This window comes from Vipera ursinii (genome assembly GCF_947247035.1).
Source record: "Vipera ursinii genome assembly, chromosome: 3".
Classification (NCBI taxonomy): Eukaryota; Metazoa; Chordata; class Lepidosauria; order Squamata; family Viperidae; genus Vipera; species Vipera ursinii.
Genome location: NC_139516.1, coordinates 133,926,232 through 133,954,076, shown reverse-complemented (window position 1 = coordinate 133,954,076; position 27,845 = coordinate 133,926,232).

The window sequence follows — 27,845 nt, the reverse complement described above, 5'->3', positions numbered from 1 at the left end:
GGACTCTGGCTCTGCAGTCTCAATCATTTCTCAAGACACTTTTAACTTTGTGTGTAGGTGCAGTAACAATTGGGCCAAACTAAGACCCTCAGATATAATCCTAACAGACTTCCAAAATGCTCACATTAAAGTTAAGGGAGAAGCCACTTTGTTGGTAAAGTTTAAATGGTTTTGGGGGCACCTGGATGTAATAGTAGTAGGGGGCCAGATAACAAGTCTCATTGGATTAGATTGGTTTGATGCCTTAGGTATTCAGATTACTGGCATAAACCAGACATAAACTATAGACCTCGCATCAGTGTGTGAGGAATACGCAGATGTTTTTGATTCAACCCTTGGAACATACACAGGCCCATCTCATTTAAGCTTGATCCCAATGTAGTTCCACTCAGGGTTAAGTCTCGTAGGGTCCTGTTGTGGCCCTGACCCCCGAGCTTGTCCTACCCAAGGAAGAGGACTCTGAGGATGATGGGGAGAAACTGGCAAGGCCTCCCTCTCTGGGACCCTCCCCTCTGGCAAGGCCTCCATCTCCATCTGAAGGCCGACAGGAGCAGCCTGTGATTAGCCAGGCTTGGAGTGAGCCAGAGCAGCTGCAGCAGATGGAGTGTAGCGGACATGAATCATGGCTAGATCCCCAAGAATGGTGCAGAGCCAAGAGTTTACAGCAGCATAGGAAGAGTAGGAGGGTCAGGGATTAGCTGAGTCACTGAGCCACACCCCACAAGGTACAAAAGGGGGTGTGGCTGTTCTCAGGACTTTGTGATGAACAATAATTTAATCCACTTCTGATCACATCTTCGGAATTCTGTCGGATTTACTACCTGTTTGAAACCCTGGCCTGAATTCTTGACAACGCTTCCGGACTTTTGTTTATGGACTGTTTGCTTGTTTGCTTGGACTCATTTTGAGTAATTGTTTGGAAGTTATCTCATTCCAGTGGACGCTTGAGGTAACAAGCCTATTTTGGCTGACTGTTTGTATTTTGCTGCCAAGGCCTTATCAGAAGGCAATTACTAAAGCCTGAGGAATTAACCCTTGCTAGTCATGCCTGCTCATCTGTCTGTTTGTACCCTGGGAGGGGGGGAACAGAACAGGTCCCCTTTGCCTTAAAACATAAAATTGATTCCAAAATTGATAAGCTGGTACAACAGGGCATGTTATAGCCTGTTGATGGTGGGGAGTGGGAAACTCCTATAGTCACCCCACTTAAAGCCAACGGGGAAGTTCGCATTTGTGCTGACTATAAATGCACACTAAATAAAGCCCTCAAGCAACATGCTTACCCGGTCCCAGTGGTCAACCATATTTTAGCCTCCTTGCAAAGGGGTACTATTTTTACTAAACTTGATTTAGCACAGGCCTATCAGCAATTGCCAGTTGATGAGGCCACAGCCATGGCTCAAACAATCGTGACTCACAGGGGCGCTTTCAAAGTTAAAGCCTTACAGTTTGGAGTCAGTGTTGCACCGGGTATTTTCCAGGGAATCATTCCTGCACCAAAGAACCCACTGTTTCACAATAATCATTTGTAAAATGGATATTGGAAATCTGCCTTTTAAGCATGTTAAGCAACCTCTACTCCATACACCATACAGTAGTGGCCAAAATTGTGGAAACCTTTTGGGAAAAGGGTATTTTTGAGGATTGATGGGTAATAACTCCACTTTTTTTGGAGTAATACCATAAATTATCAATGGAAAGATAATTTAATCAAGAATGTAATGCAACAAAGTTTGTTCAATTATCTGTTCTGTATTCTATGAAACGTTATAGCCAAATAACCAGAAAAAGGAAGCACAACTTGCTTAGGTTGATATCAGGTAGCTTTCCTTCATCTGATTAAAGCCAATGAGCATGAGTGTTTAGAGAGCAAATCAGGCGTCATCTTGTTTTGGCAATGAGCCAATCAGATCACAGTAGGATTCAGTTATTGATGTCATGTATTGAAGCTGAGAGGAGGACATTTGTCAGTGTATTATGTGATCACAATCAGGTTGGTTGGGGTTATTTGTGTTCTTTCATTTAGTGAGCTTGTAAAACATAATAAAATTAAATTAATGGTGCAAAGAGTTGACTGGTTGCCCAGAAAGCAATTTAAAATAGTATTATTAAGTGAACAAGGCTACAGTTATGAAGAAATTAGAAGAAAAATTGGTGGAAACTTAACCAAAGGTGACATTTCTACTGTACACTTTTTCCAAAAGATTTCCACAATTTTGGCCACTATTTTATAATAAATTAGTTGACTGGATTGATTCAGAGCAATGTTGGCTTGTAGGTAAGTGGTTTTTCAATCTGGACATTCTACCTATGAGCATGCCCTTATATTCCAACATCTGATTGAAAAAATATATATATACATCTAAATCAAGCTCCAGATTATAGACCACATTATAGACCAAATTTATCAATTTTAGGTCTCTATTTGATCTATTTCCCAGAGCAAGGCTTTGGACTAAGCTTCTCCACACTCTGTTGATAGATGGCTACTACTGCTGATGCATAAGCTTTAAAAGAACAATAGATTCAAATTTTGCTGCAGTATGCAAGGCCACCATCCAACAAGATTCCAATTTACAGAGGAGTGAGGCAGGGATGAATTTTAGCACTTCTGTTGCTTAATTTGTAAAGAAACCACTTGTGACCAAAATGAATCAATAAGAATATCACCCTTCAAAATTAGCAAACAGACATGTTGCAACTTTGTTGTATACATACAACACAATACTTTCGTCACAAACATTTTTTGTCTTTTAACAATCCTGTAATCCCTTGCATCGGGATGGAGTCAAGGTGACTGGAGTTGAGCGCTTACTGGCTGGATGCCCTTCCTGACACCTATGCAGCACTCACAGTAGATATTTTCTCTTTGCGCCCAGAGAGAGAAATATCTACCCGCTACCTGGTATCAGACTCACAGCATCCTGATTGTGAGGCAAGAGCTCTACCTCTAGGCCACTCTACTTTTGTCACTAGCATTAATCAGAGTCAAATGAGCCCTTAATGCCCTGGCCAGCTAAATATCATGCCTAGAGGATAACTCGGCAGAATATTGAACAAGTAAAATCTTTAAATATTTAGGCAAAATTTTCCACAGTTTCACCAAATGCAGTCCATATCAAAATTACACAAAGTACTCCAAAATCAGTGGCTACAATCCAATCCTTATATTTCTCAAGAGGAGCACAGTATCCTCTGGATATCTTAAAGCTTATGTCAAGCAATAACATTCGGGATGGGGCCCTGCAGGGGAAGCTGTTGGCTGGAAGTGGCTAAAATAATAACAAAGAAGCCACCACTTCATAGCTCTGAATCCATGTTTTTTCAGTTTGTTTTAATCTATGTAATTTTAATGTTTTTATATTTATAATTGTTTTTATATCTATATGTTTTATTACATTGTAAGCTGCTCAGACTCACGTCAAGCAATGAACTGAGCAGCATATAAATATCACCATCATCATCACCATCATCATTCCCCAGTGAGGCACTACTACTGAATAATAATAATAATAATAATAATAATAATAATAATAATAATAATAATAATAATAATAATAATAATAATAATAATATAAGGGCTCAGTCCATGGGAATGACTCAATATGTATACAAAAATCCAGTCAGGATATCTGGCTGACTGTGCAAGAAACAGTTCAACAGGTTTAACCTAAATTTCTAAAGCTTTCTTTCAGGTTGTCCCCTGCATTCCAAAAATTCTACTGTGGAGAGGTTCAAGTCTGTCTAAGGTCAAAACAGGTACATGAACTTATATTATAGTATACTGGCTGAACTTACTTTCTTTTCCACAGGTCTGAGCCATCCCCTTATAAAGGATAATTAAAAAACAACATGGGACTATTTCAGAAAAAACTCCAATGTCTTGGCTTCTCCAAGGAGAAGTTTCTAATGGTGGGCTTGGAGCATGCACTTAGTTTATTTAAACAACAAATTAAAGATCAGGCAGTGCAACAGGATCTGTCTGCTTTACCTAAGAATGCTTTCTTGAGCAATTAGGCTCCCTTTCCCAAACCAGCAAGATACTTAAATAACTGTCTCTAAATTTAGGAAGACATTAACTCTAGCAAGCTGTAGTGTTTTCCCTGCAATTCTATAAGGCTGATACAAAAAAGTCCCATATGAGCTGTGATTGTGCCCCCATGGACAAGGGACCATTGAAACCACAGCTCATGCCATGTTATATTGCACCCTCTATGAAGATTCATGGGTTCATTTTGTAATTACTATTTATTTATTTATTTATTTATTTATTTATTTTTTAAATTTATATACCGCCCTATTCCCGTAGGACTCAGGGCAGTTTACAGGGAAAATTAAAATACATAGCATACAAAATTACCTGATGAAATATCTGGGAAATTCTGATCTCTCTTTTTTACAACTGTTACTATCAGATCAGTATGATATAGTTTCTTCAAATGTGCCTAAATTCTACTATACTGTCTGTAAAATTAAGCCCATCAATGATTTCACCACTAAGTCTAATATACTATTTTGTCTTGTTCTGTTCTATTTTATTTGTTTTGCTATTATTTTATTTATGTTTTGATTTTTGATTATGGTCTGTGACCATAATAATTCAACTGAATATGTGAGCAGGAGGCCCTGCTCACCATCCCCCATACCTTTGTAAACTTGTGTAATAAATAGTGGGTAATAAATAGTGCCACCTATGTGGCATATGTAGCAACACTACTACGTGAGCTAAAAGGGCTCAGTGGCTCAGTGGCTTAATGATGCTGGAGATGATGTCTGTTCCAGCGGTTTGAGCCCTAGCACTGCATGGCAGGGTGAGCTCCCATTACTCACCTCAGCTTCTATTTACCTAGCAGTTCAAAAGCATGTTCTATGCAAGGAGATAAATAGGTACCACTTTGATAGGAAGACAACCCAGTGATTGGTGCAGATGGTTAGAATCCTGCTGGCTCTGAACCTTCCTGGTTGCAGCGCCTGTGTGTGAGACCACTCTAGGGAAAAGAGGGGGTCTTGGATGATGCTGCAGGAAGAGCCCCTGGTCTTTCTTTCTGGTGTGAAGCCAGATCGCCCTCCTGTAGCACACCTTGGGAAGTGCACAAGCATGTCCCACAACAGAGCTGGTAAATTGGCAGACATACTACTACTCTGCAATTACATTGTGATCTCCTGGTTAATGTAACAATGCCATACAAATAACAACAACAACAACAACAACAACTGTGCTGTTTGCCAGTGTGTTTCCAGTGCAATTTAAAATACTGGTTGTCACCTTTAAAGCCCTACGTGGTCTTGTCCTTGATTACCTGAGAGATCATCTTTTCCTTAGAGTTTCTACCCTTTTGATCAAATCCAACAGATTGGGCATGCTGCAGATCTCATCAGTGAAAGAGTGTCAACTGGCAGCAACTAGAAGACAGGTTTTCTCTGCTGTAGCCCTGGCCTTATGGAATATTCTCCCATCAGAAATTAAATTGGCCCCAACCCTGTTGGCCTTTCACAAGGCTTTAAAAACTTGGCTATGCACCTGGGCCTGGGGCTCGGAACATGTTAAGGGCTTTATTCTTATGTTACTTCACTTTATTCTTAGTTGAATAATCAAGCTGTCCAGAGTCACTTGGTTGAGTTGGGTGGCTATAGAAATTGGACTGAATTGAATTGAATAAAGTCTCTGAAACCTAAGGATATAAGTCACGTGTACTCATTTGACCTCCCTTGGAAGAAGGGAATTGAAGAAATTGGGTAAAGATATGGTAATACTTCATTTATATGTGTGTGCCTGTCATTTAGTCCTTCTTAAAGAATCTGGAGCTATTTAAAAATTGTTTTTTTAAAGATACCTCTTTAGGGCAAGTGCAAGGGCATTTGGTTTATTAAACAGACTAATAGAATTATTTGATTAGAATTATTGAAGAAAATATGAAAATTGAAATTAATAGCTATTGATTATCAGCTCAAGAACCTTAATCAATATGAACACAGTCAATCAGTAATTCGGAAAACATTCATTCTTGGTGAAATCAGATTAGAAGATCTTGTAGTGAAAGGTGACAATACTTTATCCGTTTTTATACCTACTTACAATATATCTAAAATTATAATGCATTTTATTTTTCATCCAGCCAAAGTCTAGGAAGTTTAATAAGACTGAAAAAAATAGTGAGTAGGAGAAAAAATAATAGAAGATGAGAAACTAATAAAACAATTCAGAGGTAAATTATATATGATAATACCTCTTCAAATAACCTCTTTTGAGATTGATTATATTTCCAAGGTTCACATAACAATAAGATTCTACCAAACCAGCCATTTAATCTAAAAAGGAATTAAATTCTACAGTAACATTTTATATACCAACTGGCAATAGCAACAGGAGCTGAAATATATATTTTAAAAATGCATTAAACTTTGTGTAGGCAATGTAGTGAGGTGAAAAGAAGAACTTTTATTATTTGCACTTAAAACTTTGATGTGTATTTTATGTTAGGTTTAGAAAGTCACTGAAATAAAGAGAAGAATGAGGCCTGAAGATGCCATCTATATGTACCAATATTATCCACACAGTAGCCTATTTAGTAAACTATTACAATCTATAGTTTGCTGCTAATACTGTTCTTCCATTTATTTGAACAGCTTAAATCAATGAGCAATATATGTTGACAGAAAAAGGGGCAATACTGCTTTCAGTTCTTTCTCCCTATTTGAATCCTTTATGTTTTCTGAAAATGTGGTGGTGGCTCAGTGGCTAGAATGTAGTATTGCAGGATAACTATGCCCACAATCAGGAGTGCAATCCTAATCGTCTTAAGGTTGACTCAGCCTTCCATCCTTCCAAGGTCAGTAAAATGAGAGTCTAGATTGTAGGGAGCAATATGTTGACATTGTAAGCCACTCAGAAGAGAGTGCTGCAAAGAACTCTGGAGTGGTATAATAAATCTAAGGGCTATTGATATTGCTATTTACTCACAACAGTTCAAAGACACATGGAACTTCATGAGGTACTGGAGTACCATACTATGACTATTGGAATTGTGCTGTTGTTATAGAGTGGTTTATACTTCCCTACTTTGAATCAGAGGCAGCTCAGAAGATCATGGTCACTAGAATAATCATGAGCTCATGACAATTTCACTGATCCAACCTGCCTTGCTGATCATACATTAAGGTTAGATTTTTACTTCAAAGGCCATGAAATATGATCTGGTGGTGAGGGGGCAACTCCAACAGTTCTTTGCAAAGGACAGATCACTTTGTTATGACAATGGGATTAACTGGAATTTGCAGCGTGGTGTATGTTTCTGTTGGGATCTTGTAATCATTGGAAAAGGGCTTCATTTCATAGGGGAATAAAATGGATGAAGAGACTCATACTGCTCTGAGAGAATAATCCTGGGAAACAAGAGAAGGCATAGCCTAAGCCCGTGGTGGCGAACCTATGGCACGCGTGCCACAGGTGGCACGCAGAGCCCTCTCTGTGGGCACGCACACCATTGCCCCAGTCCTAGGCCTACAGCAGGGTTTTATAAAAGCTTTTCACTTTAGGCTTCCGCCGCCATGTGCAAAAAAAAGAGTTCAATCAATTTCAACTTCTCGCAGGAAAAAAAAGATCTCGCAAATTTGGAATTGATTGATTGGACTTTTTAGTCCCACCCAGTCTGCCATTACTACTGCAGCCATGCCCACCCAATTGGCCACACCCACCCAATGGGCCATGCCCACCCAGCACCCGATGATACATAAGTGGATTTTGGGTTGCAGTTTGGGCACTCGGTCTCTAAAAGGTTCACCATCACTGGCCTAAGCAGTGGTCAAGCAAGAGATATTTCAGCTCATGAAAGAAATGAAAATTTATTTATTTATTTATTTATTTATTTATTTATTTGTTTTTATATACCGCCCTTCTCCCGAGGGACTCGGGGCGGTGTACAGAGCAAGGTAAGTATACAGTTAAACAATAGTAAAAAACAAATGAAACCCCAAGAGCTATCAGGCCAGGCCGGACTGCTGGAACAGGTATGTGCTGAATGATTCAGAAAGCCCAACATCTTCCAGTTCTCTGGAATGTTAAGGTAAGGAATGGAAGAAGTGCTTTCAAATTTGCAAGATTCTGTTAGTGTAACCTTATAATAAAGGTCATGTTAGTACTCATGGTTTTGGTTTATTGTCTGGACTGCTACCTTAAAGGACTGACATCAATGGATCAATACTCAAGTAAAAATAAGTTTTCAACTATCTGTTCAGGGTGAGGTACTATCAATGTGCTGATCATACCCAATTGTACTTCACCACCCCAGATCCAACTTAGATGCACTAGAAATCTGAAGTTATCAGAGACTGGGTTGGGAAAAACAATCTCATATTCAAACCAAGAATTTATTCAGAAATTATTCAGATTTCAGCATTGTAGCTTTGCTAAATTTCAATGGGGTTATGTGAAACTGTCTTATGCAACTGCAGGCTGGTTTAAGGTGGGACTGATTTCAAACTGTGGGAACTGATGAAATTCCTGGAAGGTGCCCAATAAAATAAGGAGCAGGTGTAAGCAATTGCTTTCATGTTGCAAAGGAATAATCATCAACACCTGTCCACCATCCAACTCCTGTAAGGCTGTATGTTTGTATCATTACTCAGTAAAATGGGAGAGGAAAAAAAACAAAGACTAACTTTGCTTCTGCAAAAGGATAAAGTAAATCTCCCTCATCTTACAAATTGCAGCCAAAATAAACAGGGCAATGGCCATACATTCATTATGTTAATAGCTTATTTCTAGTTCAGAAATGCTGACAGTCATAATAGCATACAAGTAGTACAGAAGTACAGAATAACAGACTTGGAAGGGACCTTGTAGATCTAGTCCAACCCACTGCTCAACCAGGAGACCCTATACCATTTCTGAGAAGTGGCTGTCCAGTCTCTTCTTGAAAGCTTCTAGTGATGAAGCATCCACAACTTCTGAAGGCAAGGTGTTCCATTGGTTGATTGTTCTCACTGTCAGAACATTTCTCCTTATTTCTAGGTTGAACCTTTCCTTGATCAGTTTACATCCATTGTTTCTTGTCTGGCCTTCAGGTGCTTTGGAAAATAAGTTGACCCCCTCTTTTCTGTGACAGTCTCTCAAATATTGGAACACTGCTATCATGTGACTCCTGGTCCTTCTCTTACTAGACTAGCCATGCCCAATTCTTGCAACCGTTTTTCATATGTTTTAGCCTGCAGCCCCCTAAACATCTTTGTTGCTCTTCTCTGCCCTCTTTTAGAGCAGGGGTGTCAAACTCACAACATCACATGATGTGTCACAATGTATCACAACTTTTTTTCCATTGCCCGCAATGAGTGTAGTTTCAGCATGATACATCCAGCCTGCGGACCGGCAGTTTGACACCCCTGTTCTAGAGTTTCAACATCTTTTTATAGTGTGGTTATCAAAATGGGTTGCAGTATTCTAAGGCTTTATAGAGTGGTATTAGTACCTCATGTGATCTTGATTCAATCCCTCTGTTAATGCAATTTAGGATTGCATTGGCTTTTTTGGCTAGTATTAAGCCAAATTCCAGCCAGTATTAAGGCTGAAATTTGCACATCTTTTCTAATGAAAATGTAATAATTTTGAGTGCCAACAATTAAATGCCAGATGAACAACACACTTGAATTGATGAGCTATCTGCTACTTTGATAAATGAAATAATGACAATAATCCCTCTTTTTTGCATACCTCCTTATGAGGGAGGGAATTATGATTGATTCTCTGATGACCTTGAGAGCTATGCTGGCAGTAGTATATTCTATCAGAAGGAGCACACATACTAGACAAGTCTCAGCACAAATGTATCCAGCAAGCTGTTTAATATGGCCAGAAAACAGAAAAAAGAATCCTATGCCTGATAAGTTGTCACCGAGGTCAACAAGGGCTATGTCAGATATTAGAATTCCTGGACATCTGTCAACAAGAGAGCATCAGGGCTCAGGAGCTATGGCTGGGCAACAACAATCACAAACAAGACAAAAGTATATTGTATTTTAAAATCACACTATTATGGCCATTATTTGAAACTGAACTGACATAGTGAGGATAATTAAAGCAAATGTTAGAAAAATATTCAGACTCAAATATCACTGAACAATGATTAGTAGATAAAATGATATTCATTGTCAGATATAAAATATTCAAGGAAAAAGAATTGGAAGAGATTCAGAGAAATTGTAAAAATGGAAGACCCTCCCCCCAAATAAAACAATAATAGAATAATAGAAGAAACTCAGATAACAATTGCAAATACAAAGGAAACAACTGATATGAACTACATACAAAACTTAATTAATAACAACAGAGCCAGTATAGGTCACAACTAATGAACTGATCCACATACCCCCACCTGGCAAGAAGAATTAAAAGACAAAAGTATGGCATACAGACAATTACCAGTAGAAAGACAATAACTGTCTTGAATTTAATGTAGTACCCAAAAAAGATCTGGCACCTATAATAAAGGATGCAAATAAGGCACCTGCAAGGATTAAAATATTATCTATCAAACAGACCAATTAGCTATCCTTTAGTACACAGTGGTGATTACAAAACACCTGGATATCAAAATTAGAAAATCCAAATTCAAATCATATTCAATCTCAAAGTGTAAAATTAGATTGGAGACCAAAATAAAGAAATTAAGTTCAGATGCAAGTAATGCAAAGAACAAGAAAGAGCAAGCTTAATAAAAAAATAGGCTTAGCATCAGAAAAATAGAAGAAGCTTTGGAAAGCGTAAAAAACAGTGATAGGGAGGAAAATTGAACTCTGTGAGGCAGAAATCATCCAGTTTAGGCAAAATCAGCTATTGCAATTAGAACAGAGATGAATCCACCAAATATAAATAGCAGTAGAAATTCTGAAGCTGGAAAACCAAACAAAAAGGAAACAAGAATGAAACAAGCCAGTTTTGGAAATATATGTAGGAAAGTTAAAAAGACTAATAAAAATGTTGGATGGATAAAAAAATCTGAAGTCAAATTTGGTGAAAATAAAATGGAAGACTAATAAGAATTACCTAAATGGTTAAAAATTGAGTAAAACATTTAAAAACTTTATATTTGCAGAAATGATCAACTGCATGGCTTTTGGCTCAAATATCTGACTAGCTTACAACCCAATGACCCAATGAATGGGGCAAACCAGGAAATTATACACTGATAACATGCTTGTCTATAATGTTTAAATTGTTCTCAGGCATTATAGCAGATAATGTCCAAGGATGTTTAGATGAAAATGATATCCATCCAATAGAACAGAAAGGAAATAAAAGAGAAAGCAGAAATATAAAAACAACTTCTGATTGATAAAATGGTTTTGGAGAGTTTGAAAAGCCAAAAACCCAAATTACAGGTGGTCCAGATTGATTATAAAAAGGCATTTGGTTCATTACCATACATTATCAAATGTCTCAAAACAATTGTTCTCAATATAAACATTGGAATGTTTATGGGGGGAAAAACAATGAAGCTGTGGAAGAATTGGTGGTTGAAAATGAAAAGATGGGCTTATCAATTTTAGGAGAAGCATCTTCCAGAATAGTTCATTATCATACTTATTATTTGCTGTTACTATGATCCCATTTTTATTGATTTTGAAAAAAAACCCCACAATTTTTGCTTATCAAGCAGCAAAAAATATGCTAGTACATTCTTGTGTTTGCTTTACAGAAAATCAGAAATTGAAATCCAGTCATTAGCAAATACTGTTAGCATTTTTAGCACAGATATAGCAATGGAATTTGTCCTAGAGAAATGTGCTGCAGTAGCAATGGCAAGGGGTAAAATCACGCAGTCTTTGAATTGAGGTTCCAGGGTTATGGAAAATGAAGTTTTCTCACTTTTTTTCTTTAATGGATCACAGTTTAAACTTGTTAAATGTTCAATCCTGTAACGGGGTGGGTTCTGATTGCCCATTCATACCTCATATCATTTATTTATTTACCTATATTTCATATTTCTGAATTGTCCATTTCTCTCACAGAGGAACTCTGGGCAGTGTACCACATAGTACAAATATGAAAGTATATAAAGATGAAAATTTAAAAGTTAAAAATTTAAAAAGTATAAAACTATAACAATTTTCAAAGAGACAATTTTAACCCTGTTGTTGGTTGACAAGGCAAAGAGAGGGTTCTCATGGCACCAACCCACCCCCATGATTATGTGCTCCTTTGGCCTCCCTGTGTGTCTGTATCTACTTATGTATATGTATGTACACACACACACACACACACACACACACACACACAAAAACACACACACACACACACACACAGAGAGAGAGAGAGAGAGAGAGAGAGAGAGAGAGAGAGAGAGAGAGTACTTATACAATCTCATTTGTAATCTGAAGTTCAACAAACCTATATAGTACCATCAGATGTTACATTCAGTTTCCTCTTTGTTCTTCAAAATCCAAGAACAAAATGATATTGAACAAATGGGACATTTTTTGAAAAAAGAAAGTCAATCAACACAAAGGAAATAGTCCTTTTCTATGACTGGCAATTGAATTGTTGGGGATGACACACTCATTTTGTGCTAAAGTCAGTTAAGAATTAACACAGATGACTGGGCCATCAAAACTACTATTCATGGCAAGATGTTATTTTAAATATGAGATAAAAGATAGGAAGTGTGTTGAAAGAGCATGAATACCATTCCTAAAAATATTTAATTGTGCCCCTCTTTCATCTCTGAAAATTCAGAGAAAAAGCTGGACTAAATATTTGAACTTCAGAAATTGAAATGGTTCCTTTCACTTTAGAAAATGGGTATCCTTTTTGCCCTTAGTATTGCATCCCTCGTGTATGCATGCTGTGCAAGGGAAAATGAATGTTCAGTTTAAAATTGAATATTTTAAAAAAGAACTGTATTGTTAATAAGATAAATGAACTTACTTGGAAGGCAAGAAAAAATATATTAAAGTTTATTCTTCCTTTTAAAGTTTATGTATTTATCAATTTTATATAGCTGACCAGCTCACAAATGTGACTCTAGGGACCATACAATAAAATAAAACAATTAAAATCTTAAATAATCTTTAATAATAATTTAAAAACTTAAAACTTAAACACAAATAGCACTATTGGAGAATACGTTAAAGCCTTATATACAATATACCCAGTGCTGGGACTCAAATATGTGAACAACTGGTTCTCTCTGTGGATGCCACTTCCAGAAGACCGTTTTGGGCCTGGGCAACAAAAAATTAGCTACTGGTTCTGCTGAACTGGTGTGAACCAACTAAATCCCACCACTGAATATACATACCCATCCTGTAAGCTCCCCATTTCCACTGAATCACCAGGCCCACTAGCAAAGCCAAGTTTTAAGTGATTTCTAGATTTTAAGAGATAGAATTGGGGCTAAGCTTGCCTTAGGGCAGACATGTCAAACACAAGGCCCGGGGGCCAGATCCGGCCCGCGAAGTGGTTTCTTGTGGCCCGCGAAGCCATCCTGGAAACAGTGAGGGAACGGCCCCCACTGCCTTGGCCCTGGCCCAGAGACCCTCCTTCTGCCAGAGACCCTCAGATCTGTCCCATTCCTGCCCAGGCCCCCATAGGCACCCTTGATGTGAACGATGTAGAGCTGGCCATGCCCACCCAGTAGGCCATACATACTCTAGCCATGCCCACCCAGTAGGCCATGCCCACCCTGGCCATACCCACCCGGCTCCCTGAGGGCAACCACAATGCTGATGCGGCCCTCAATGAAATTGAGTTTGACACCCCTGCCTTAGGGACATCTGCTTAATACTAAAATTCTCATTATCATGACCTTTAACTGGTTGAAAAGGTGCATCATAGGACAACAATTTTTGAACCAAGGTATCTCAAATCGCCAGCTTTCAGAATGCATCAAAGTCTAGAAACCATGATTCCCAAGGGATTAACATTTGGGAAAGTTATAGCTGTTATTGACTGCTGCTGGGCTGCTGTGTTGCTACTGCGGTTATATAATCTTCATTTTCAATGTTCTGTGACAGTTTCCCAGCCAGTTGAATGGGGATGCTGGCAGGATGTAGGAAGATGCTCCCTATTCCAAATGCTTTTTTGCCACCTTTGGTCATTCTGTTTCTCTATTTAGTTAAGAAAATATGTCTGAAATGATGACTTAGCAAGGCATGGATTGTCTACTTATCCTCTAAAGGGCAGGTGCCATGGCAGAAAAAGGCTTGTCACTAGTTCCCATAAGGTAGAAATATTTAGCAAACAGGACCTATAACATGCCTCTCCTACTGGTCTGCACAGGGCAAGCTGGACAAAGGCCAACCTTCATATAACCTGGCCTCATTTGACTTTAAAGGTCAAAACCAGCATTTTGAAGCAAACTGTCAACCAATGGAGCTCCCAGAGTAGAGGTGTGATCTGTGTCCTTCTAGGGACACATATAGCCTGCACAGCTCCATTTTGCACAATTGGAAACTTCTGAATATTCTTGAGTGGCAACCCGATATTCTTGCCAGAGTGGTGTGATATGAGATACATAGGTAGAATATATGATAGATATGTGTGTGTGTATACATCTATACACACACACATCTATGTATGTATGTATATATGTATGTATGTATAGTATTTATCTGTCTGTCTGTCTATCTATCTATCTATCTATCTATCTATCTATCTATCTATCTATCTATCTATCTATCTATCTTTTAGCAGATTAATATAGTAAGAAAATTTTGCTGTACAGAATGAATATGAATATATTGCTTTGTTGAGACATTTCATTTTGAGAAATGCGAGAAATCTTGGGAGGGAGAGAACATAAATAATTTTTATTCCCCTCTCAGCTCTTTGTTTCTGATTGGCACAATCAGCACAGAATGCAACAGCACAACAACTGGACTCATTTATTGAATGAAAGCTTGACTGAGATACCCTAGGGGTTAAGGCACAAGGCTAGAAACTGGAGTTCTAATTTCACTTTAGGCATGAGAGCTGGCTGAGTGACTTTGAGCCAGCCATTCTTCTCTCATCCCAACTCACCTCAAAGGGGGGTTGTGGGGAAAATAGGAGGAAACAGTATTAGGTATGTTTTTCATCTTGTTCTAGACAGACAGACAGACAGACAGACAGACAGACAGATAGATAGCTATCATGGACATCTCAACCAAAAATGTAAGACAAATAATATGGGAATTAGTACAGAAAAAACAGAAGTAACAGTAATCAGAAGAGGAAAGTATACCCTTAACACAGTAATAGAGGGAACAAGCATAAAACAAGTATCAAAATTCAAATATTTAGGAACAATATTTAGTGAAGATGGGGAAAATGGATAAAAATAGTAACATATGATGCAGTAAGACAAATCAAGAATTCAGATAGCTGGCTTCACCCCCACAACATGGCAATGCCACTTACTACAAAGAAGCATCTCAAACAAACCATATTCATCCCCACCTTAGGTTACTAGTGCCAAACATGGATACTTACAATAAAACATAAATGAAAGTTAGTTGCTATGGAAATGAGATAGTTGAGGAAAGTTCCTGGAGTGATTAGAAGGGATAAAATCAGGAATGAGATTATAAGGGAACAAATTGGATTACAACCAATATTAAACTACATACAAAGACAGCAAATGAAATAGTTTGCCCATCTGGAGATAATATCTGGAGATTCTATACCATATAAGGCATAAATAAAAAGAGAAGGTCAAAGAGCACAAGGCAGACCCAGAAGAAGATGTCAATTGCAAGATGTAACTTGAAATTCGCTGAGAGATTTAAAGTTGATTTTTGAACATGACAAAACTACTTTTGAAATGGGACTATGCACAAATAATGAACATCTTGTTGCCAAAATATATAGACTTCTGTTAACATTACAAAGGGAAACTGAATGAGTTCAAAATTGTATGATAGTGTACGAGTTGTGGCAAAAAAAATCAATATAACATAAAAATTGATCAACATGAAAACTTGTGGATAAAGAGATTGAAATTTACTCTATGCTATATTCTCAAAAAGAACTTTTATAAAACAATGTGCTTATCTCCAGACAAATTGGCTAAAATGTACAAAGGCTCTTCCAATCTTCCACTTGCTGGAAGTGTAAAATTCAAGTAGCAACCTTTTACCACCTTTGGTAGACTTGCAAAACAGCTAAGCAATATGGGACTGAAATAATAAGAAATTGGAAATACACGATTCATACCACAAAAAACCACAATTCAGGGTTAATGGATAAAGCACTGGAAAAATCACATTTATATCTATAAAAAATACAACAGCAGTATAACTTTCATATGTTCAGCACTGAAAAGTCCTTGCAATGCCTCCAAGAGAAGAATTGTTAGTGAAAGTGATAGAACTGGCAACAATGGCTTATAAAAGAAAAAGTCATTGAAGAAATTTATCTACAGTTGGAAGCCTTTTGTGGACATTTTGCAGAAAATGGATAAAACAAAATCAAATTATGGCATGTGGATTTGATTTTGATTTAAAATTTAAAAAGTAAAAAAATTGGAGTGAAGATGAATACTATATTATAGTGCTAAAGTAAGAATTGAATGCATTTTTAGATCCTTTTTCTTTGAAGGTGTTTCGCTTTTCATCCAAGAAGTTTCTTCAGCTCTGACTGGATGGTCCAAGAAGGCTCTACACCTGTTTGCACTACTCAGGTGACTTTGCTGACACAGATAAGCCTCCAGGGGCTTCAATGACTCCCTAAAACAATGCAAATGACCAGCTGTCTGCAAGGAGTATAAATCCTGCCATTCCCCACCATCCAGTCAAAGCTGCAGAAACTTATTTTTCTTTCTTTCTTTCTTTCTTTCTTTCTTTCTTTCTTTCTTTCTTTCTTTCTTTCTTTCTTTCTTTCTTTCTTTCTTTCTTTCTTTAAATTTTTATACCACCCTATTCCCGAAGGACGCAGGGTGGTTTACAGGGCAGCATAAAATACAACATAAAGATAGTATAAAATTAAAATAGATTAAATTAATTAAGCCCAACAATTAAAACAATATTAAAAGCTAAAACCCCTTCAGTCCAGGCCTGATAGATCAAAAAACAAGTTTTTCAGGTCCCGGTGAAATGAACGCAGATCGGGGGCGGTCCGAAGTTCCACCGGCAAATCATTCCAAAGGGCAGGCGCACCCACAGAGAATGCCCTTCTTGGATGAGAAGTGAAATGTCTTCAAAGAAAAACAAGAAAGTCCAGTTGCCTCGTTAAAAAAAAAAGCACCTTTGGGACATTATCAATAGAGTGAGTAATCTGAAGTCCAGAAATTCATATGGCCTCTAATACCGTTTTCCAACATTTCTGAGTTTCCCCTGCCAAAAAATAATAATAAATACATACATAATAATCTGCTTGCTGAATGCTAAAAAAAAGCAGATTAGGAAAACAATATAAACATAATGTGTAAATTCACTAACTCACACTCAATAACAATTGAGAATTTCTCATCCATTCTGAAAATGTAAATTTTGCATTGAAAATTGAATCTTACAGAAATTTGAGAGGGTTTCTACCAATTTGCTTCTGAGGTCCACTTCCAAAAGCTGCTAGTGTTTAGCTAGGCAACCTGCATATTAAAATTCAGTTCACATAAGAAAAACTGAATGGTCATGTGGCTTTTGGAAGCATATTAATTCACGATGAGTGCCAAGTTTAATAAAACATGGATCTGTAGAAATGAAGACTATCTATTAAAAGACAATACTGTAAAAATAAGTCTGGGTTGACAGAAATTTAACAGACTTGTTTTTTTCTTGAACAAAGGCTTCAGTTTTCAAGCCTTTTGGGAAATACAGTGTAATTAATTCTCAAGAAATGCAATTCCTGCTTGAGCAGGTTAATGGGTGAAAGCTGTCCTCCCCTTTCCTCATCAACTCATACTTTATATTGCAAATTATTATTATTATTTTGTTAACTACTTGTTGCTTGGAGATTTGACTGGTCCCACTGTGCAACTTTTTAAGAAGGTTAAGGGGAATAATTAATTCATTGGAGCGGTTATATTTTCTACAGAGGAAAAAGAAATAACTAAGCTTCATGCAGGTCGATGGGATCAAAGTACTCAAACAGCACATCAAAGCAGATCTTCCAACGTTTGAATTAGTAAGTGAGATAGATGTGTAGGACAAGTGTATGTCACAGATATTTCAGGAGCAGCAGCTATGTTAGATAGTTGTAACAATAAGTGATAAAGTAAGACTGATTTCACAGAGACTTGCATGGATACAAATAAACCTTCAGTGGAAAGTTTAAATACTGTACCTGTGAGTTGAACTCTCACTTGCTGTTACTATATTGTCGCAGAAAGCCATCTGATTAACTCAATGGTCCAACTAGTGTATAGGTAGATGTAAACAACAAGTGCTTAACTGTTATGGGCTTTTAGAGCTGAAATTGATGGAGGAATGATTCATAATTGGACACATCAAGCACATGTATTTCCCTATGTTAGGGAAAAGGAGGACAGAGCTGAATGAACCAACACAACAATAATTACTGTAAAAGAACAGGGAGGAAATGTAAATTTGCATCATCTGGACAAGTAAAATCAAGTTTTCTCTCTTTGAATCACAGAGGCAGAACTGAATAAAGTTCTATCATCTACAAACCAGATGATGACAGGAATGAAGGTGAAGCCCTCCACTTATATCCTCTAGCTATCCCTTCTTGCATTTAAAAGATACACAAAATTAGAAGCACATATAAGGATTTCTTTTTATCTAAAACCCCAAAGGGACCTGATACAATAGACTCTGGTTGATTGGGGATAAGACAAAGGCTCAGGATTCTGGAGACCTTTACATCTTGAGATATGTAGTCATCCTTGTCAGGTTTATAAACTGGATAATATTACACGAGCTCTCTACATGATGAAAAACTATGTTCCCAGTTTTTATTTTGCCATGTAGTACCATTATGTAACATATCATTGGTGGCAGGCGATGAGGGCTTGTTGGAGAAAGAACCAGCGATAGCAGAAATTTTTTTTTGGTCTGCATTTTTAAAAAGAGACAACCTGATTCTTATTTCCTAGACTACCTTAAAAATTGAAACTGTTACAGTATATTTGGAGTCCTGGTGGACGGTCACTTGACTATGAGCCAGCAATGTGCAGCAGCAGCCAAAAAAGCTAATACAATCCTGGGTTGTATAATCAGAGGCATAGAATCAAGATCACATGAAGTATTAGTACTGCTTTATAAAACTTTAGTAAGACCACACTTGGAATACTGAAGCCTATTCTGGTCACCATATCACAAAAAACATGTTGAGAGTTTGGAGAAAATTCAGAGAAGAACAACGAAGATGATTAAAGGCTTGGAGACTAAAATATACAAAGGATAGCTGCAGGATTTAGGTTTGGCTAGTCTAAAGAAAAGAAGAAATAGGGGAGACATGATACCAGTGTTTCAGTATTTGAGGGGCTGCTACCAAGAAGAGGAGGTCATGTTATTCACTAAAGCACCAGAGGGCAGGACAAGAAACAATAGTTGGAAACTGATCAAAGAGAAAAACAACCTGGAATTAAAGAGAAACTTCTTGACAGTGAGGACAATTAACCAGTGGAACAGCTTGCCTCCAGAAATCATGGGCGCTCCATCACTGGAGATTTTTAAGAAGAGGCTGGGCAGTCACTTGTTTAAGATTGCATAGGTCCTTCCTGCTTGAGCAAGGGGCTGGACGAGAAGACCCCAAGGTCCCTTCCAGCTCTATTCTATTCTATTTCTGACTGCAAGCAACTCTGAATTTTGCAATGTACTTTTTGGCTCAACCTTGCCAAAAAATATGCATTAGAAAAAAACCTATGTACAGAAAGTGTACATTAGAAACAATTCAAATGTAAATTAATATGGATTTTGGTATAGGGCTGGTATTTTTTGTTTTAAAAAATAAATTCACAGAAAGAAGCAGAAATTGGGTGGAATGTTTTTAGGAATGAATAAGTGTGTGAAACTGGCATAAATTGAGTGATCTATCTGAAAAAGGAATCTGTCCCAGTTGTTCATAACAGACACAGAGATGTCAATGAAGTTCTTCTGACCCAAGACTGGATCAGAAAGTAATCTGTTGACTGTTGATCCATCTCAAAGGATAGGTGAGTTTTTAAGTCCTTAGATTCTTCTCCAACAGAAATTGAAATGAAAGAAAAAGTGAAAGATTTTTTTTTTAAAAGCGTTGAAACAATGTGTAGCTCAAAATAGCACTTAGCACTTAGACTTATATATCACTTCATAGTGCTTTACAATCCTCTCTAAGCGGTTTACAGAGTCAGCATATTGCCCCCAAAAATCTGGGTCCTCAATTTACTGACCTCAGAAGGATGGAAGGCTGAGTCAACACCTAGCTGTTCAGAATCAAATTCCTGGAGTGAGCAGTGAGTTAGCCTGCAGTACTGCATTCTAAACACTGTACTCATCTTTAAAGCACTGCGTGGTTTAGGGCCTGTGTATCTATGGGACAACCTACTCCCGTGGTGGCGAACCTATGGCATGCGTGCCACAGGTGGCAGGCAGAGCCCTCTCTGTGGGCACGCACACTATTGCCCAAGTCCTAGGCCTTCAGCTGGGTTTTATAAAACCTTTTCACTTTAAGGCCTCCACTGCCATGTGCAAAAAAAAGAAAAAAAGGTTCAATCAATCAATCAATTTCAACTTCTCATGGGGAAAAAATGATCTCGCAAAGTTGGAATTGATTGATTGAACTTTTTAGTCCCACCCAGTCTGCTGTTACCACCACAGCCACGCCCACCCAATCGGCCACACCCACCCAATGGGCCACACCCACCCGGCACATAAGTGGGGTTTGGGTTGCAGTTTGGGCACTCGGTCTCTAAAAGGTTCGCCATCACTGACCTACTCCCATAGCAGATTGTCTGCCAGGTGTCTCCCAGGTTATTAGGATCTGGACAAGAAGATTTTGTCTTAATTTTTTGGAAGTATAATCTTGAGGAATCCCCATCACTACCCCTTTGAATGGAATAGCATTTCCCAGACAACATATAAGTTCCAGCTCTTCTGACAAAGCTATTAAGATCTGACTATAAAATGATCTACCGTTGGTATCTCCCCCCTGTTAGAATCGTTAAAATGTTTTCAGGATCTTCTGATAGATACTGGAAATGTTGCTCGGCCAAGGGTACCTTCTTTCACCAATGGTGGAACTGTTTATATGCCAGACGATATTGGAGACAAATTCAACAGTGGCTATTGGAAATAACAGGTGTGAGTTTCCCTATGCAGCCAGACCTCTACTTATTGGGTATAAGACCGGACAATATCGACAAAAGAGATTGGTATATATTTGTTCATGCCTCAACAGCAGTGAGGATGGCCTTTGCCCAATTGTGGAAGGACCCAGACATACCTCGTGACCATTTGATAATAAACAAGATTCTCCGTTGTGCCGAGATGGACAGGTTAATGTACATTTTAAAAGATAAATGTGAATCACTATATAATATAAGTTGGAACAAATGTTTTGTATGGCTTAAAAGAAGGTTCAACTCAGGAGACGAGTGATGAGATCGCCCATTTAATTGATCTGTGTAATTTATTAGGCTTACAAGGTTGACAAGATATGACCAATGGTAGTTTTGTTTTTCTTTTAATGATAAGGATATTCTATGCATTGGAAAGTTTAGCTGGGACGATGTATTTTTTGTTAATAGGAGAGTAGATATAACTCTCCGTCTGTTTTGTTTGTTTGTTTGTTTTCCACAGTTTGTGTTACGTGATTATATGGTTTGTGTCTTGTCCCTTTCCCTATGTATTATTCTGTTGTCATTCTTATTGTAAATAATTAATAAAGTATGTATGAGGGGTTATATGTCTTGTTTCTCTTGGGAGTGATTTTTTTTTAAGTGAGAGTTATTCTTCAGGTTTGGGAAAACTTGTTATCGCCATTATAGATCTTGTAGTATATTGCTTTAATCTTATTAGAGGCTGGTAGGTCTGTAAGCTGCTTAAGAGTCAGCATACAAGCCAAATAAATGAATTAATCAGAGAAGCAAGCAAAGGACCAGTGAAAGATAAATGTTGTTTCTGTTATCAGAAGGAGGAAAGCAGAAAAAAAGAAGAGTTAGGAAAATAAAATCACCTTGACATCAGTACAGGAAAAGAATGTACTGCTTGCAAGAGCCACCTTGGGTTCATCTCTCTTCTTACCAAACTAGATTTTTTTTTTTGGGGGGGGGGAAGTGACTAGCTTATTTGGCATGGGAATGGGATTGATGTAGTGTACCTTTTTAGGAAAGCATCAGACAAAGTCTGTCATGAGTTTTTGGTAGAGAAGAGAGCTAAATGTGAGCTGGATTAAGCTAATATTAGGTAAAGGTAAAGGTTCCCCCGCACATGCGTGCTAGTCGTTTCCGACTCTAGGGGCCGGTGCTCATCTCCATTTCAAAGCCAAAGAGACAGCGCTTGTCTGAGGACGTCTCCGTGGTCATGTGGCCAGCATGACTAGATGCCACAGGCACACAGAATGCTGTTACCTTCCCACCGTAGTGGTCCCTATTTTTCTACTTGCATTTTTATGTGCTTTCCAACTGCTAGGTTGGCAGAAGCTGGGATGAGTAACAGGTGCTCACTCTGTTACGCGGCACTCGGGATTCGACCTGCCAAACTGCTGACCTTCTGATTGACAAGCTCAGCATCCTAACCCACTGAGCCACCACGTCCCTTAAGCTAATATTAGGTAGTTACAAATCTGGTTTTTTAAAATTATTTATATTTTGTATTTCTTAATCACCCATCTCCATCAGAGAAGGGCTCTGATACAGTATGTTGATGGCTCCATATCAAGCCAAAAATGTGTGGCATTGTGTGTTGTACTATTCACCATATTTATAACTGACATGAGAAAGAAGTTAAAAAAAAGTATGGTTACAAATATGGTTACCAAATATACAATGATGGGTGAGGGTAGAAAACACATTAAAGGACAAAATCAGGATTTAGGAACACATTGGAAAACTGTAACCTTGGGAAAATTTCCAAAGATGAATCTGGACATATGTAGTGTCCTATATTTGGGGAGAAAAATAAATAAAAGGAATTAATGTAGGGTAGCAGGGCTCTGAATAGGATATAGGACAGCAGTACATGCAAAAAAGACCAGATTTCCTTGGTGGCTCATAAACTGAACATGAGCTGACAGTCTGATGTAACTACAAAAAAAGAAAAGGAAAATAAAGCTCTTAAGCAGCAACAACAGAAGTACAGTATTAGGTTCTAAAGAATATTTAGAACAGAATATGTTCTGGTTTTTTTAGGAATTTTTTTAGGAAAAAAGAGTGATCAACTGAAGAATGTACACAATCAAGATGAGGGGCCTGGAAATAAATTTTAGGAATGCTTGTTTGATAAGGTCAGTTTTAAAGAAACAAATTTGCAGGGAGATACGAGTATATGAGGGGCTGTTGTGTCAAAGGTGGGGCAGAATTGTTCAAAATTGCTCCAAAAAAATAGGACAAGAAACAGTGGACTTAACACAAAAATAGATTTCAGTAGGGTACCAGGACAAAAATCCTAACAGTAAGAGCTGTCCAGGAGTAGAAAAGACTGTTTCAAGAGGAAGCTGAAGTCTTTTCTGGACAAGTTTTCAACAGATACTAGATGGCTGAGAATTAGGAATGCTGAAGTAGAGGCTTTCTCCACAGTGTACAGATTAGATGATCTCCAAGGAGCTTCTCCCTTTAACATTTTTTTTTATTCTGAAAGTCAGGGGACAATTATATGGTCCTCCAAGTTCCATTCCTTGTACATCAATTGTGATGGTGACAGCTTGCAGGGCCATCCTCTGAAGTTATCATTGCTCTGGCTGTAAGGGAGACAGGAACTGGAGTGCAGTTTCTTTATTTGCTATATATTTTTAGCAATAGATATTCATAGATATATGAATCTATATGACCAGCAACAAATCCAGCAATTACTGTGTAACAGTCAAGAAAGCTAACCTATTTGCTAATATTTAGCATCAGTAGGTTGATAGGTTGGCAGTCTTTAGGAGGGAAATGAAATGAATGGAGTTTCTGAACCATCAACATTCCATACACAAACACCCATAAACAGACCAGCCCTGTTTGGTGATTGTTGGCAACTTTTCTCATGGTTGATGACATTCAATTTTCATTCAAGAGTGTGGTACAGCACAACTTTGCAGACAACAGCACAGAAGCTGCTTCACTTTTGGATTTTTGGAATGGCATTATTAAGTTGTTCTTTTTTCCTTTCCCTCAACTGTACTGCCTGCTCTACCCTCTTTCTCCATTCTCCTTGCACCCTGTCTCTTTTTCTTAATGTGGGCCCTTTCCAGTGGTGGGATTCAGCTGGTTCACACCACTTCGGCAGAACCAGTAGCTAATTTTTTGTTGCTCAGGCCCAGAATGGACTTCTGGAAGTGGCATCCACAAAGAGAACTGGTTGTTCACATATTTGAATCCCACCACTGCCCCACTCCCAGAATGCACACTGACCAGAAGAATTACGTTCTACTTAGGTTACTTCTGCAAACTATTGGCTGCAATTTTTGAGCTGAGAAATTATTTGAACTATATGGTCATGGATTTTACAAAGGAGCTTTGACTTGGTTTAGAAAGTTGCACTATGTGGCAAGGGTGACACACAATAGGGGTTGAAAACTCTTAACTAATATCTTTGCTTTAATTTGGCAGAGAGGCAGAAGAGCAGAGGATAATAAATTCATAGTATTTTTTTTACTATACCAGGATAACCTGAAAAAATTGGGAGTTCATCAACTTTAATAACAATATTAATATTAACAATAATTAAGAAACCTAGAGTTGTGCTTGATTTTTCTTTCACTAATGTAATAATTTCAGTGGAAAGCAATGGGGGGTAGCCTTTGATCTCAAATTGTACAAAGAGTAGCAGTAATCTCACAGGATTCCACTTCTGTTGGGGGAGTGTTTTAACTGCTCATCTTTTTCCTTCCCCCTTACAATAGCAAAGAATTTATATTCAAAGTTATGCAGGAGATCCATTTTTATTTGGAAATATTTCAAAGGAGCCTGGTCTTCAGCTTGAAGTTTATATTAAATAAAAAGAATCTAATTACAATCCTTTATCACAGAATTAATCTTGTTACATTCATGTAGAGTTTTTCTATCCAGCAAATTAACTCATACTTAGCCAGCAAAGATACCCCAATAAAAATCATTCCCTTGCATAAAGCTTCAAGGACAGTGTAATGTATTGGGGTTTTTACTTGTACTGATTCACGTGTCTGTTTAAATGCTGCTTAAAGGTTGCTCAGTGGTGTGTCTGTGTAACGGTCACTGACTAAGCAAGACTTCTTGTCTCCAAGAAGATCATTGGTAGATTTGGGGTGGGAATGGGTTCCTTTAAACCTATTGGCCGCTGCCTAGTGGCCAACCGTATAAGTAGCTGTGCAGCAGCCACTGTGTCAGTTCTGTTCTGCTTGAACTGACACAGCATGTTACTGTTTGGAACCTTCTGTCTCACATATTGCCTGCAAAGAACAGGCTACACAACAGACAGGGTCATTTTTTTTCTTCCCTTCATTGTAGAAACAATCATGTTAAATTCCAATGGCTTCATATTTCTTTCAGAAAGACAATGTGTGCATTTTACAGTTCAGGATTTTTAGTTTCAAAATGAAACTTCATAGCCACTCTGTTCAGAGATGTTTCCAGTCCATAAAGCATCAAATTAGCAAGATTCTGTGTAATTCTAAAAATTCTAAAATGCAACTCATATTTTTAATAGGAACTTTTGTTTCTATCAAAGTATGGTTTTAAGTGTACTTTTTGGAACTTGTTCATAAATTAAGCTTCATCTCAAAGATTTGCAGTTGCTACCAAAACACACACACACACATCTATCAACACATGTAATGGTTAGATACCTGCTCCAAGCCTCACATCTGTGTTTCCTATTTTACATGATTGTTGTGAGTATTATTAAGGCAGTCATTATTATTTTATTACCCATCTAAAAGACAGGAAGATTTAAAAGTAGCATTTATGTTTTAACATTTATGTTAACGTTTTTGAATACCATGTTATGATTGCTACTTTTCTTTCTTGGAAATTATATTATTGCACAGAAAAAGATCTCAAATAACTTTCTTAGTCACATTCACTGGTCCATTTTCAAGTTCTGATTTCTGAAGGCATTGGTTTGAGAATATAATCACTAAAGATAGAGTATTCCATGAGCAGAACTCTCCATAAACTAATATGAAGCAATTCTTTAACTAGAACAAGTGTCCTCATCTCATTTGGTACACCAAGTGTTCTTCCTGGCCAATTAAACACATTGTGTGTATGTGAATATGCTTATATGGTCTCATATTTCACACACAAAAAATGGGGGGGCCTTTCTAGATACCTATACATTCTGGTCTACTCTTGAACTCATTGTTATAAAAGTCAAACATTGAACAAGAATGAATGATATAAACAAAGACAGTAGAAAAATACTACCCCTTCCCTATGGATAGCAATCAGTTATTTTTTATATTCAGTAATAGGCATTTATAAACTATTCTCTAAGTATACTTTTCTGCTCTTAACATGTACTGTATATCAACCAATCTTGAATCTTATGTGTTTATTCCCATTCCATTTTCTTTTTTTTTACAGAAAAGCCATAGAAATAAAAAAAATTAGCATGAGAAGATTACATAGAAGTCCCTTGCTATTATCTCACATTTTTAATACACACTTCACTGGAAGAAAACACCTAATGGGATTATCATCAGTAAACCTATATAAAATGGAAGGCTGAAAATCAAGGTTTAATTCTGCCAGTAACATTGTAAGCAATTTTTTTCCCTAAAATGTGTACACTTTTCTGTGAAACTTTTTATTAAAACTTGCATGCTCATTCTCAAATTTTGAGTCTAACATTGCATCTCAAAACATGAACCAAATGAAATCTCCACTTTCCTACAAAGCAGTACAAATCTGATGGTACCATTTCATAAGGTTTTAGTATAAACTTGTTCTCAGGCTGCAGGATCTATAATTTATTGTAAATACAAACAGTTGGATTGGATCTGGATCTTCTCTGTAAAGTTACTGGCAGCGTGTATAAGGGGGAATCAAAATCAAGAAGTCATGATCAGAATATAGTGATGCAAGTCCCACCCACTTTTAAACATGTAGATAACACAGATGCAAGAGGTGAGCTGACATCATGATTTGTGTCATCCATCTTGCTGATTATAACCTACTTTCACCCTGCTGAAATTACCTCTATTTGCATATTTCAGATATATATATATATATATATATATATATATATATATATATATATATATATATATATACACACACACACATATATATATATATATATACATATATATATATATTTGTTTTCTGAGGTTTTCGCCGGTGCCTGTATGTGGATCCTTGGTTTTTCGGGTTTTTCCCCGCGTAGAATTAAAGGTGTAGGCGCAACGTTTCGATGGAATCCCATCCATCATCATCAGGCTTCTGTTTCCTTCTTCTGGGAGAAGCATGTGGCTGTTTGTTCCTCTTTTTTAAACTGCCAGAGGGGGTGTGTTCTGTGGAGGTGTGCTCTGATTGGGTAGGGGACCAAGTGTGTTCTGATTGGGTGGGAGTGTGTTTTGAATGGTGGGGGTGTTCTGATTGGGTGGGGGTGTGTTCTGAGTGGATGGGCTGGTCTCAGCTGCCAGCTCCAGACCTGAGCTGGTGAGTTGTGCTGCTTTTGTTCGGCTTTGTGTTTGTGGTGGTGCCATGTTTTTATAGTGGGTGTCAGTTTGCTTATTGTGTGGTTTGGAGGGGTTTAAAGTGGCTGATGTTGCAGCTGTAGTTAGGTTTCTGTTTTGTGGTTGTGTGTCTTTA